General features: G+C 46.7%; 1 pseudogene across 1 annotated transcript in view; it reads right to left on the minus strand.

Moving 5' to 3' along the window:
• LOC146839517 (uncharacterized) overlaps positions 1 to 11,005 on the minus strand; it is a 51,848-nt pseudogene extending 40,843 nt beyond the window's left edge. Inside the window, exon 1 of the transcript XR_014981097.1 lies at positions 10,818 to 11,005. The product of XR_014981097.1 is annotated as an uncharacterized LOC146839517 (transcript). The remainder of the gene's footprint in view (positions 1 to 10,817) is intronic.
• Positions 11,006 to 13,989: the final 2,984 nt, after the last annotated feature.

The following is a 13,989-nucleotide window of genomic DNA, read 5'->3' on the forward strand; positions in this document are numbered from 1 at the left end:
TACTTCAGCAGAATGCTGGGTAACTCTCTTACCATGATGATATGGCAAATGGATCACCTACCAAACATTGTGGTGTGTACAAGGGTGCCTCAAAGGGAAACTGGGCAAATGACAATACGGGAAAATGGCAGTCACCATAATGTGATACATTTCCATTATACGTGTTTACACTTTTATTTTTACAGATTGGGCGCTCTGTGATCAGTTTATCAAGGCCCAGTGCTTGGTATCAAGTCAAGACATAGTGCAGGGTTAGACTAATTAAGGCCTCAACTGGTCTGGTAGCTGCATGAAACTCAAATGGAGATAAAGGCAGTGCTGAGTCAGTGCCCTCTATGGAGTCACCTGGAATAGATTCTGCTGCCGTGCCTTGAAAGCTTCCAGTTGCAGTAGTTTTTAGTGGTGGAGGAAGTTTAAAGTCTGAGTTCAATCTCTAAACTGCTTTAGAGACTGTCAAACACTCGCTTTTGGTCGAATTTTCCTTGATGGAAGGCATTGCAAGCAGACTTTCCAATCATTCTGCTCCTTTCAGTGTGGGGCTTCTCTGAACTTTTCTCTTTCGCTCAGCAATATAACTGAGCAGCTCAAGGGCTATGCTACCTCACCCTCTCTCTTTAATCTTTATGTGGCAGCACTGAGGGGTTAGTCCACTCCTTTGGTTTGAAAGTGTAAGCCTATGCCAATGACACACAGTTCTTCCTTGCACTCAGTCATCTGGGGGTCTGCTTGACAGTCATTTATGTCCTGATGCCTACTAAATATATTCAGATGAACAGAGATAAAACAGAAGTTCTTGTCGCTGATGGAATTACCTCAGCTGGGAAGTTGGACCACTGGCCCATGCCAGTTGTAGCTGAAATGATTAAGAACCTGGTCACCACATTTAACTTTCCATCCTTAAATTCAAAAAGTTTCCTCTTCTTGCATTTTACAACCGTGGATCATGATATGATATTGCCATTGCTCCACAGCTCTAAACAAATGGAGGGGGTAAGAACGTTTATTTTCTACATCGGCTTGCAGGAAACTGCATTGGAAAGACTAAAGTGTAGTCACAATATACCAATAATACTAGAGTTAGGGATGCAGACATTTCATCAAGTTTCTTCAGTGGCTTACAGGCAAAAAACTGATCCACTTTAAAATTCTCTGTCTTACTCATCGGGTCATTTACAGAGTGCAAAGGCAGTCCAACCTCGTTGGCTGATGTGTTGGTGCCCCACACTCCTATGTCGCTTCTGCAATCCAGCGCCCGGGTCCAGCGTCATTTTCTTTCCTTCCAGAGGGCTAGATGTGACTGGGGGCCCTTCGGTGAACTTAGGCAGCACATCCAAATTGAACTATCTTCGGCCCCTCAACTCATTCCGTCCCATTGTAAAGTTATAATTGTTTCAGGAGAGCTGAGACAATATGTTTTATCCTGCTACCATGGCTTGTGCTTTGTCTGTCTGTTTCACATCTATCAGTTTGTTCTTGGTTCCCTAGTGCCATGACACCTGTGGTCACAGAACGACCAACAGAAAATGTGTTTGTACAGCACCATTGCCCTGGATGATGCTTGTTGTTGCTCTGAGGCCAGCTGGGCTGGAAGGAGCCTGTGGTTTGTGGTGACTCACCGGACAACCAGCATATAATAGCAAACAGCCAGACGGACAGACAGACACATACCTGCTCTCCCCACCCTCTCCCAGCAGTATTCCCCTTAGGGTTGCAAGTGAGCACAGTGGTACCCTGACGAATAATCTGCTGCCACCACAGCCAGTCACATCATAGCATTGTTAGTAGGGGAACTGTCCACCCTCAGTGTGATTGGGGTAAACTTTGACCATTTTTAGTCGCTTGTTAAAGAGTATGGGATCACAGGATACTGGATGTGTATCCCACGCAGTATTCCAGACATCAAGTAATTAACCAGAGAGGATACAACGGTTGCTATCTGAAGAAGGTAACCTTCACAGGGACCGAACCCCGTGTGGGGAAAACAGCAATTTCTTTTTTCCCTCAGGTGTTCACAAACTAAATGAGGTTCTCATTGGGTCAGAGATAAGCCAGCAGTCCCGAAGTAAAATACAGAAGAAAAATGGGAAAAGTCATCTCCGGACTTTGATAATATAGAGATATAGTTCTGTGTAACAGAAAGACTGGAAATTGGAATGAATCTAGTTCTGAGATTACCATCAACTCCAGAACTTTCATCCTCCTTTGAGACCCGAACTTTCACCTAGAGGACCGTAATGACTAAAATTCAAATACCCTCCTCAAAAGCCTTTTGAACCCTAACATTACTCATCATATCACCAGACCCACCCAAACTGCCAAACACTTCCTGGACCCTCTCCTTTCCACACTAAACAACATAGGAGTCTACAAACCAAAGCCCATCACCTGAACAGACAACACCCTTTTGAGTTTCAAGCTCACCATCCTGGATCACAGGAGATCCCCCACCTCTGGACAGGTCGCCGCTGCTGGAAGAACATCTCAGAGACGGATTGGGCTTCTGCCCTCTCCATATGCCTCTCAAAGCACACCGGCAACCTAGTGGAAGACATCAAAAACTTCAATGAATGGATCACCACCTGCACCAACAAAATGGCCCCCCTAATGCACAGAAAAAAAAATCCAGATCACAAAAGCAAGCCAGCTGGTAAACAGGAGAACTCAGGATGGCAATGCAGCACCGTAAGCATATGGAGAGCAAGTAGAGAATGATCCAAGACACAGCAGACAATGGCATCTTCTAATCTGCCCTGACATGCTTCCACCAGCATGTCTGAAATGCCAAGCGAACAGCCCACACCCAATGCATCGAAGTCAGCAACAACAGCACCAAATAAATCTTCTTCATAGTCAGAAAATTCACGGTGCTGCAGCCACCACCAGCAACATCTCTCCTTACACGACCCATTGCAAAAATCTCTGTAACTTCTTTTGGAAGGAGATCACATCCACCTACGCCAACTTCAACCTGACTCCAGCAACCTCGTAGCCAGTCTTCCAATCTCAGCTGAAGAATGGACCTTGAACATGTAGAACGACATCTCCACAAAAGAGACTTCCGCAACCATGAAGACCATCCAATCCGGGACCCATTAGACCCATGCCCCCACCACACTTTCAACAAAGGTCTAACCACCATCAGTGAAGTCCTCACTCCCATCCTGAATGACTCCATCAATGCGGTCCTCTTCCTAGAAACCCGGAGTAAGGCAGCTGTCACAGCCATGCAGAGGAAACCCTCTGAGGACCTCACCATACTCTCCAGCTACTGACTAATCACCCTCCTATCATACATGGCCAAAGTCCAAGAGAAAACCATCAAGAAGTGTCTGACCAGCTACCTCGTGAACCACCAGCTCCTCAATGCCATTCAATCTGGATGCAGGCCCAACCAGAGTATGGAAACAAAGCTCATTGAACCCACCTACGCCATTCACATGATCCTAGACAGAGGAGGGGGTAAGGCCATCATCCTATTCGACCTTTTGGCGGCGTGTCACATGGTAGCACATCTCATGCTCATCTGGCTCCTTCACAAGATTGAGATTCAAGAACCTGCACGCAATTGATCTGCTCCTTCCAGATAAAAAGAACTCTGACAGTCAACCTGACATCATACTCCTTGGAAACCAAAAATCTCATCTGCAGAGCACCTCAAGGTTCACTCCTCAGAAGGACACTATTCATCACTTACATAACCCCACCGGCCAACGCCATCCATACCCACTACATCAATATCCTCTCCTACACTGACGCCACACAACTAATACTGTCCCTCTCAGACAAAATTCACAACTCAAGGAACAAGTTCACTGCCTGCATGATGGAAGTAGCCACCAGGATGAAGTTTAACTGTCTCAAACTCAACACTGACAAGATCGAAGTGTTGATCTTTGGAAACAACACCTGTCCATGGGACTCCACCTGATGGCCATCCAACCTAGGACCTACTCCCACCTCCAGCTCGCACAGCAGCAACCTAGGGCTTATCATCAACAAAAAGGTGGACAGGTTCACACAGGTCAATGCCGTCACTGCTTCCACACCCTAAAGAACATTTTCAAATGGCTCCTGAGAATCGCCATAAGACCGTCATCCACACACTCATCAACAGTAGTTTGGACTACAGGAACTCTCTGTATGCAGGAATCATCAAACAGCTCACCAGAAGGCTGCAAACCACCCAAAACGCAGCAGCCAGACGTATCCTCAACCTCCCACTCAGAACACATATCACAGCTCCCTGGCTCCAGATATATAAGCGTCCACAGTTCAAACTCCTGACCCACACATTCAAGGCACTAAAGCGCCCACAATTCAAACTCCTCACCCACACATTCAAGGCACTACCCAACAAATCCCTGCCTACATTAACACCAGCTTCTCCTTCCATCAACCACCTATGCACCTCCGTTCAGCCAGACTAATACTCAGACACATCTCACGCATACACAGAAACAAATCCGGAGGACAACCCTTCTCATACATCACTCCTAAAGTGTAGACCTACCTCCTGCTCTCTGCCCCTGCAGCTCTGCTGTTGTGCTGCTGCCACCTACACCTCTCCTGGTAGGTGTTTGAGGCCCGCTGTTGTCTGCCTGCATGTTGTACCCATTTACCGTCTGTCTTTTTATTGTTGTGCCTGGTGTTTGTTTATTTTCTGTGATTCTGTTTTATTTTTGCCCCTTTTTCCTCACTGTTGTGCCTGTGCCCTTTGTTTTGGTCCTCTGTGCCTGGTTTTGCGGCCCTTTTTCCGCCGCTAGTGCCCCTGCGGCTCCTACCCCTGCCTTTCCTGCTCCTGCCTCCCAGCTCCGCTTCCCTCCCCCTTCCCTATTTAATGGCAGCCACTGTGGAAGCCCGTCTGTGACCCGACTAGCATCAGAGACCCTGGATCTCGGACCACCCACCGCTACGACTCAGCTGCCCTCCTCGCACCCAACCGTGGAAGGAACAACAACTGCCAGCTGTCTACGCCGAACACCACCCACGGCCATTTCTGCCGACACTGCCGCCTAACCTTCACCACCCTCCGGACCCCCACAGCCACCGACCTCAAGCTGGACGCCAGCCCCCCCGAAGCTACCTCGTCAAACACCAGCTCCTCAATGCCACCCAGTCTGGATGCAGGCCCCATGAGAGTATGGAAACAGAGCTCATTGAACCTACCTATGCCATTCGCATGATCCTACACAGAGGAGCGAGTAAGGCCTTCCTCCTATTGTACTTCTTGGCGGCGTGCCACATAGTACCACATCCCATCCTCATCAGGCGCCTTCACAAGATCGAGATTCAAGGACCTGCACGCAATTGATCTGCTCCTTCCAGATGTTGAATTGTGTCCTCGGCCGGAGACGATTCAGCACTTACACAACCCCACTGGCCAACGCTATCCACACCCATTACATGAACATCCTCTCCTACACTGACGACACATAACTAATACTGTCCCTCTCGGACAAAATCCACAACACAAGGAACAAGTTCACGTCCTGCATGATGGAAGTAGCCACCAGGATGAAGTTTAACTGTCTCAAACTCAACACTGAGAAGATAGAAGTGTTGATCTTTGGAAACCACACCTGTCCATGGGACTCCATCTGATGGCCATCCAACCTAGGACCTACTCCCACCTCCAGCTCGCGCATCAGCAACCCAGGGATCATCATCAACAAAAAGGTGGACAGGTTCACACAGGTCAATGCCGTCACTGCTTCCACACCCTAAAGATGGCTCCTGAGAATCACCATAAGACCGTCATCCACACACTCATCAACAGTAGTTTGGACTACGGGAACTCTCTGTATGCAGGAATCATCAAACAGCTCAGCAGAAGGCTGAAAACACCAAAAATGCAGCAGTCAGACGTATCCTCAACTTCCCACTCAGAACACATAACACAGCTCCCTGGCTCCAGATACATAAGTGCCCTCATTTCAACTCCTCGCTCACACATTCAAGGCACTAAAGTGCCCACAATTCAAACTCCTCATCCACACATTGAAGGCACTACCCAACAAATCCCAGCCTACATTAACAACTGCATCACCTTCCCAACCCCCTATGCACCTCTGTTCAGACAGACTCGTACTCAGACACATCTCATGCATACACAGAAACAGATCCGGAGGCCAACTCTTCTCATACATCACTCCTAAAGTGTGGAACATCTTCCCTCAACACATCAGAGCCTCCTCCTCACTTCTTGAGCTAAGCAAGAAGCTGAAGACATGGCTCTTCAAAAACATGTCTAGAGTTGGGACAGATTGAGGTGGTCTTGGGTGCAAAACTGGTGCAGCTTAAAAAAAAATCCTATTATTTTTTTTATTAGGAATTTGTTAGACCCAGCGGTTTCTGGTTGGGATGCATCAAAGCCAGGCAGAATCCACTGTCCTAGATAGGATGAGTATGATACACTTGTCTGATAACCTACGCTCATCCTTGGATAGCTTGGCACAGAGCAGTCAGGCTTATCCTCAGGGTCAAAGTGTGAAGTATTGGCACAACCCTTAACCTAGCAACACCCCGTGGATGCTACATAAAGACTCCACACGGTATGTATACAACACTGGTCTTTGAATTGCACACACATTGAAATCAACACGACATACACATTGCTTATATACTTTACAGTTATATGAAAATTTCAAACTCTTCCATTAGCAGCAAAACGGCATTCACATGTATGTAATTGTCCTGGGTGTTCACCTGCACCATTATCCCTTCAGCATTGTGAGCAACATACACCCACGTGTATACGTCCCCGAGGTGTTCACAATATAAGCAATACCTTCCACATTAAAAGTAAAAGAAACATATCCAGGCTGTTCAGAGGTATTCCACTTTTCCGCTAACACATTAGCATAAACCACAACATTCCCGTTATCGCGTACTCCATATACTTTTATTGGTAAAAAAATCACAGGTTCTCTCTACACCTTGTGACTTAGCCCCTCAGCCACTCAAACTACACCAGCCAAGGATACACGTTGCCCCTGCTGTCGAAACTTTGATTAGATTAAGGAACCACCTAAAGCGGAAGGAAACTGTTATGTGTTTTTGTTTATCCAGGTTAGGTCCTCAGGCACCCACTGGCACCGTCACGAGTTTGGGATCACTATCCTCCACGCAGGAAAAAGACTACAACACCAGAAGCTGGCGCGCTCCCAATTTGGAGAATGATTTCGCCTCTGGGAGAGGTAGGAGCTACAGTTGCTCCAGGGAGCAAGTCGTGGGTGCACACAAGGCACGACGAGACCTCCAGTCACGCTATCCTTAACAACGTAGTACCTGTGGCGTGAGTCTGGGGAGAAGGAGCCGGTGACCTCAGACTGAGGCCGCAATGTCAGGCAATGTCGTCCACCCAATCTGGAGGTCGGACACAGTCTATGCTGCCAGCTTGGCTATCGCATACTCTGCAAACTTCTCTCAACACTGCTCAGAAACCATAAGCTAAGGAATACTAACTAGCAGAGGTTTCGGGCTGAAAGCTAGGGCCTCTCGGACTCATCAAATGCCCCTGCACCCATCGAACTTGTCACTCTATAGCCCCCCCAGGTGTGCCACTGAACTTTACCAGCTCACTCTTCAGCACAGTCGGATGATGGCACACGTCGGGAGGGTCCTTGTCTCAACGGACAATCACTTCCACATGTTTATGCCTTGCCCTGCGCGGTCCTTATGATCTTGTGGAAACAGGGAGATCTTTTTTGTCCCTGGGAACTTGTGAACAGGAGGCCAGTCAACCAGCCCTTGGAGAGTGCTTGGGGACCTGGGCCACAACAGTTGCCAATTAGCTGCAGGCCAGCAACATCCAGGCAAAATCCACCAAATGATAGTCCCCTTCCTAGAGCATAATAAGCCCCAGGCCACCACAAGTCTGCAGATAATCCAGTTGCAGCCCCCGCTCCAAGAGTTCTTCTTGTTGATGCCCCAGCATTGAACCAGCGTAGTATGTTTCCAATCCCCAAAGCGTCTTTAACTCCTAAAGGCAGAGCCCCAGTGGTTATACCCACAATGACCTATGAAGATGAGATCAGCTCAAAAGGCCACCTTTGAAATGCACGGACCCTCTCTAAATGTTGTCATGTCTGACATCCTACCATGGGAGGCTTGATCAGTATCTTTAGTGGGGCCACAACCCTGCCACTTGGATTGCAGGTGCCAATTCCACCCCCTCTTAACCAACACAGGAAGGCCCTTCAGAGTGAGAGGTCTACAGTATGCCTTGAGCCCCTAGTTTATGGCTGTCGTATCAGAAATGCACAGATGTAGCCATCCCCCAGCAGCCAGCTGTGAATTGGAGACAGGTGGATAGGCATACAGAGCCATGAGTACTGACATTCCCACTTTCCCAAAGTGTTTTTTCCACCATCAAAATGTCGAATTCACTCACACCACCGGCGCAGGTTCGCCATTACGAACTCATCGATATCAAACACTATACTGACACTCTTCTGCATGCAGGAAATCCAGCTCAATAGCCTTTCCACAGATCCCTCAGGCCAATACAATACGAGAAGCAAGCCCTACTGTACCAAACACACTACTCTGTGCCATTCACTACCAGTGTATGTAACGCACACATACACATGCCCTACCTCTTCCCGACAACGCACCCTGTCCCCTGGGAGTACTCAGATATAGCAAGAGACATGCAGAGCCTTGGCAAATGTCTTCTTAAATGCCAAGCCTAGTAACAGTAACCTGCACACACAGGCCAGGTCATGGCAAAGCTGTGGTACATTTAAAGAACTACCTCTGTGGGTGGCACAACCAGTTCTGCTGGCCCACGCAGGAGGTGTTGAGTTACATGCCCTAGGTACATGTCTTACCTCTAGACTAGGGACTCAATTTGGCCAATCATCTATATACTAATCACTAGTATGTATATGACAAGCACAGCAGATTGGCACTCAATGGCAGTGTAAAAAGAGATCAAAGTCCTTGGGCTAGCACATAGATCAGCAGAAAACCGGGAGGGGAAAAAGCTGAAAAATTGTTGAGAGAAAGCACCCTAGAAAGGACAATTCCCAACAGCACTTATTGGGATTGGTATGTGTGCTACATAGGTAACACAGATCTGTGCTGTATGTGCATAAACCCACTTAAGGAGGACAGTTGGAACCTGGGGCCTCTAAACTATCTCACTAGAGCTGAAATTGGTAACCCACCGAAAATATATTGATCCCTCCATTTGGTTCATTTACACCGTTCAGTGATTGGGATTAAATCTCAGATCCATAGCTCTAAAATTGGCTTAAATATTGGTACCACTAAACAGCACATTACACCTATAACTCTTGAAGACTCACATTCACGTCACACTTAAATCACATTTTTAGCTCAGAACGTATAATCAACTTTTGGCAATCTATAAATAATGTTAATTACATTTCTTTTCTTGGCCATCTTTTAAACTGCTCGCTCCTACCCCTACAAATGTCTTTCTTTCATATTTTGGCCGAAATCTATTAATTACTTTTCTCCACCCTTCGTGTGTTTTCTCTCTGTATCACTCTTATTTCTCTTCTCTGACCTCTTCTTGCCTTTTCTGCTCGCTCATCTTGTTCTCCCCTTCCTGCTGAAGTGACAACTGGAGCAGAATGACTTCAAGTAGGCTTCAAATCCTAGCACAATCCTCATCAACACACCGTTGATGAGAGAGTGCAGCAACCCCTTGCAGCATTGTCATACAAGTAGCCCTGGGTGCTTGTGGGCACTCACATATTTGAAAGTCGTGCTGAAGTCTCACTCAAAGCTGCCTAATTCTTCCAAACTATGGAGAAGAACTAGAACTTCACATGTGACTTTGCTCAGATGTCTTCCATGTGCCGAGTAGTACCCGACTATTCTTACAGCAAGTGATCCTAAAGATTTCGGTACATAGAGGAGAGGCCAAGAAGAATGACTGACAGTCCTGCCAACATCTGCTAAGACAGACACACTTGAAAAAGACACACTGTAGACGCGCCTCATACACACACACACAGACTGCAAACACAACTCTACCCTGTTCACATGCACACACACATCCAACCTGCAGAGGTACATTAAAAACACAGACATGAACGTTCCACTGCTTGAAAGGCTTCCTACCTGGCAGACCCAAGGTCAGTGCACACACCCACAATCCCTGCAGCAGACACACAACCTCTGCAGCAGATAATGCTATAAGCCAACCTATGCCGCTGGAAACTATTGCAATGACAGAGGTTTTACCTAGTCTGAGATATGAAAACAGGGTCAAGGGGCAGCAGGGGAGCCTTGACGTTCAGCTGCCTGGGGGACATGCTTCTGACACAGGGGTACAGGTGGGCATGTCAACAAACTAACAGCGAGAGCTGAGAAAAGAGTATGCACAGATTTCTCATAGAGCGCTACGATGCATTGCAATGTGAACACATTTTTTACAATGCAGTAAGATGCAGTGCAGTGGCACAAACTCCTCAGTACAGTAAGATGCATTGTCGTGACACAGATTCCTTATAGTGCTGTAAAGTGCAGTGTGCACAGATCTGTCACAGTGCATTAAGTGCGCACAGATTCCTCACAGTGCAGTAAGATGCAGCTCAGCGTGCACAGATTTCTCATAGTGCCGTGAAATGCAGTGCAGTGAGCACATATTTCTCACAGTGCATTAAGATGCAGTGCACATATCCTCTCTTTAAAACAAATGATGACCACAAACACCCCCAGGGCCGGACGGAAAGCCCCCCAGAGGTCCCTGGATAGAAGGGCCTGGCTCCTGAAGGAGATTTCCTCCAGGATTATTCAGTCTATTTCTACAAACACAGCACAAGGTGCTGACAATCTCCTACCTGAGCAGAAACCTGTGCAGACATTTCCAGGCACTCTCCTCCTCCTAGGGCTGGGGTGGGGAAGGTACAGATTTGGAGTCTGGGGAGGGGGGTGTCTGTGAGTGTCTGAAGATGAAAATCACTGCACAGGCACGGCGTCCTTCTTCCTCTGCAGCAGGCTGGACACACATTGATTAGCCGGTAGCCGCCGTAGCCGGAAGTGTTTTTAACATCCGTTGCTGGTGCGGTCTCTGCCACAGCTGACCTGGAACAGAAAACCCTTCTCCCTTTCATACAATGTGCTCAGTGGATTCATCTATGCAGGCGAGGTGCGCCCTCTGCTGGGCACTTAAAGAACCATCACATCCAGTCTCGAGTGAATATACACAAACAAGCATCTTGTTGAAGGAAATGCCTGGGTTTTTAGATGTCTTAGAAAGTATTTACAGCTTCACTTCACATGAGCATCTTCAAAATACTGATGCAGAGGACTAAAGAGTGTTTACAGAATGTTGGCAACTGGAAGTGACAGTTTATATTTCATTAAATATACGAGAATATGTGTTAGTGGTGCAATTAAACTGGACAGCTTATTTATTTTTCATTTAATTTTTTTTAACTCTTTATTTATCAGGTTTTTCAGATGCACATCATGGTACATAGCATACATGGTCAGCTAACAGTAGTCTAGGTCACAGCCTGGCAGGCTGCTGTATTTAAAAACACACTCACTGACAACTCACAGTAGCAAAATAAAAATCATTCTTTATAGCTGAGATTCTGACAGGCACGCCACATGCCCACGACCTCAGTTTAGTTGCATCAGTATGGCCAGCCCTGCCACGTACCATGCATCAGGCGTTAGACTAACACATTTCAGTGTGGTGGTCCGCATCACCGCGCTGAAATCCGAAGTCACACATTATTGCGCCTCCTCAGCTGCTATAATGCACCATGACAGAGTGGCAATGCATGTTGCGCGCTGTTCCCGTTAGGTTTCAGGGGCGTTCTCATGATCTGCTCCTCGCAGCTCTCTACTTTGTACAGTGTATTGGGACTGGACACACCACGGGCCGATATGACGCGGCACTACCCAATGACTTGACTACTTAGATACTTAAAATATAATTGTGAAGCCTTGAGACATTTTAATAAGTGGGGGGCTGAGTCACGGGGTAACCCTGCAGTGCTGCCGGCCCGCGCTACCCGCAGCGTTGCGAGTGCGTGGCATTTCAGGAAGTGTTCACTGACACTTGTCAGTGTGTTGGGCAAATTAATGGTAGCTCAGGTCCTCTTCGCCGCTCGCACCACGGCATTGTGGATGAGGATCGATTCCCGGACCCAGAGTTGGCCACGCCTGACTTGCCATTTTGGTGAAGCTGGTCAGAATTGCCATATGCTCACCAGCCCAGCGGTATGGATTCCGTGAGTTACCATGTCACACAGGCTGAGCCCACCAGTGCCAGCAATAGAGCTGATGCCAGTCTGAGTCAGCAGCCTGCCCCCCTGCCAGAGGGAGTACTGTCAGCGCAACACACACAAAGGAGTAGGAAAGTGAAAATAAAAGTTGGCACGTGCTCAGTGAGAACAAACTGCCCTCACTCACAAAATTGTGACATGCTTCATCATTGGGCTTGCTTACTAACAACCTTGTGTTTCATGATGCCCCCTTGGCCCATGAGCATCCATCTGTGAATAAAACTAAATAAAATATGAGAAATACAAACAACTCAACATGCTGTGTGTCTATAGATAAAACTTGATGAATGAAAATGTAGGAGAGACACAAGTTAATGCGAACCTTAGGTGTAAGAACACAGAAGTACCATTAGATGCCAGAAAGCCAATACAAAGTTTACTACACACTAACTAGAGGAACACCACACAGTAAATGACCTATCCTGGACGGTGCTGGACTAACCCAGAATCAGACCATCCACAGGAGATAAAAAGAGATTATTCCTGATGAGGGAACGGAAGTGGGTGAAAAGCCACGTGTTGGGATTTAATGATGTTATTCCTTGGAACACCCTGAATATATAAAGTTGACCACTATATAGACTCCAGTTTTGATTAGTGGGCCCCTTGCCTCATGAGTATCTATCTGTGAATAAAACTAAATGAAATATGAGAAATACAAGCTGCTAGGTAGCAATAGAAAAAACTTGAAGAAGGAAAACGCAGGAGAAATAGGAGTTAATGCGAACCTTAGGTGTAAGAAGGGTCCCTACATTTAACATTATCTATGTATTGTATCAGTTTAAACATGTATAGGAATTACTCCCTTGCCAGTTTGACTAATAGACTTAATTACACATCAGATACTGTTCTTATAATTTATAACACTATGATGGGTGCTCCCCAGGCAGAAACATTCCTCCCGAAGGGAGTCTGCATATTACATTCACGCTTCCAGTCGATCATAATTTATCTGCAACAAGCTGGGGGCATATATGTTTATATCGCCATGCAACCTTGAGAAATAGACAAGCATTCAATAAAGTTATCTTTCCAATAACCTGTAAAAAAAATCGCAGTACAGATCTGAAGATCAGATGCATGACGCTGTAGACGACAAAATCATGTGACTCCTACGTCCCCCACGTGACTGGAACTTCTCCCGTCTTAGGGTAGGAGGAGGACAGCAACTCGCCACCTAAACAGCGAGAGTTGGAGAATGTCCAAGAAGTGTACCCACCTTGATGAAGTAAGGAGCTAGGGGTGGGGTTCCGTGGGATGGAACATCTACAAGATGTGGACATAGATTACGTTACTGGGTGTGCAGTTACACCGACAAAGTAAATACGTGAATGCTTACTTTAATTATGACTGTGCAGGTGTATATGCATGTATATCTTGAACTGGAACATTTCCAGTGTAAGCCAGGCATTCTTTCAGCAGTCATGACCCTTACGACTGTGTGAAATGACACTATGAGTTGCTTCCGTATTGATTGATTTTCCACATTTATACTGGGTGGGCAGTTACAGAGACAAAGTATATAAGTGATCGCTTACTTTAATTGTGACTATGTGTGGTGGTATACGCATTTATATCGTGAACTGGAGCATTTCCACTCAAATCCAGGCATTCTTTCAGTGGTCATGACCCTTACGACTGTGTGAAATGGCACTACGAGTTGCTTCCAGATTTATTGATTTTCCCCATTTATACATATCAAATAATCATGCCT

The sequence above is a fragment of the Triturus cristatus genome, chromosome 4_1 (genome assembly GCF_964204655.1).
Source record: "Triturus cristatus chromosome 4_1, aTriCri1.1, whole genome shotgun sequence".
In the NCBI taxonomy this organism is placed as follows: Eukaryota; Metazoa; Chordata; class Amphibia; order Caudata; family Salamandridae; genus Triturus; species Triturus cristatus.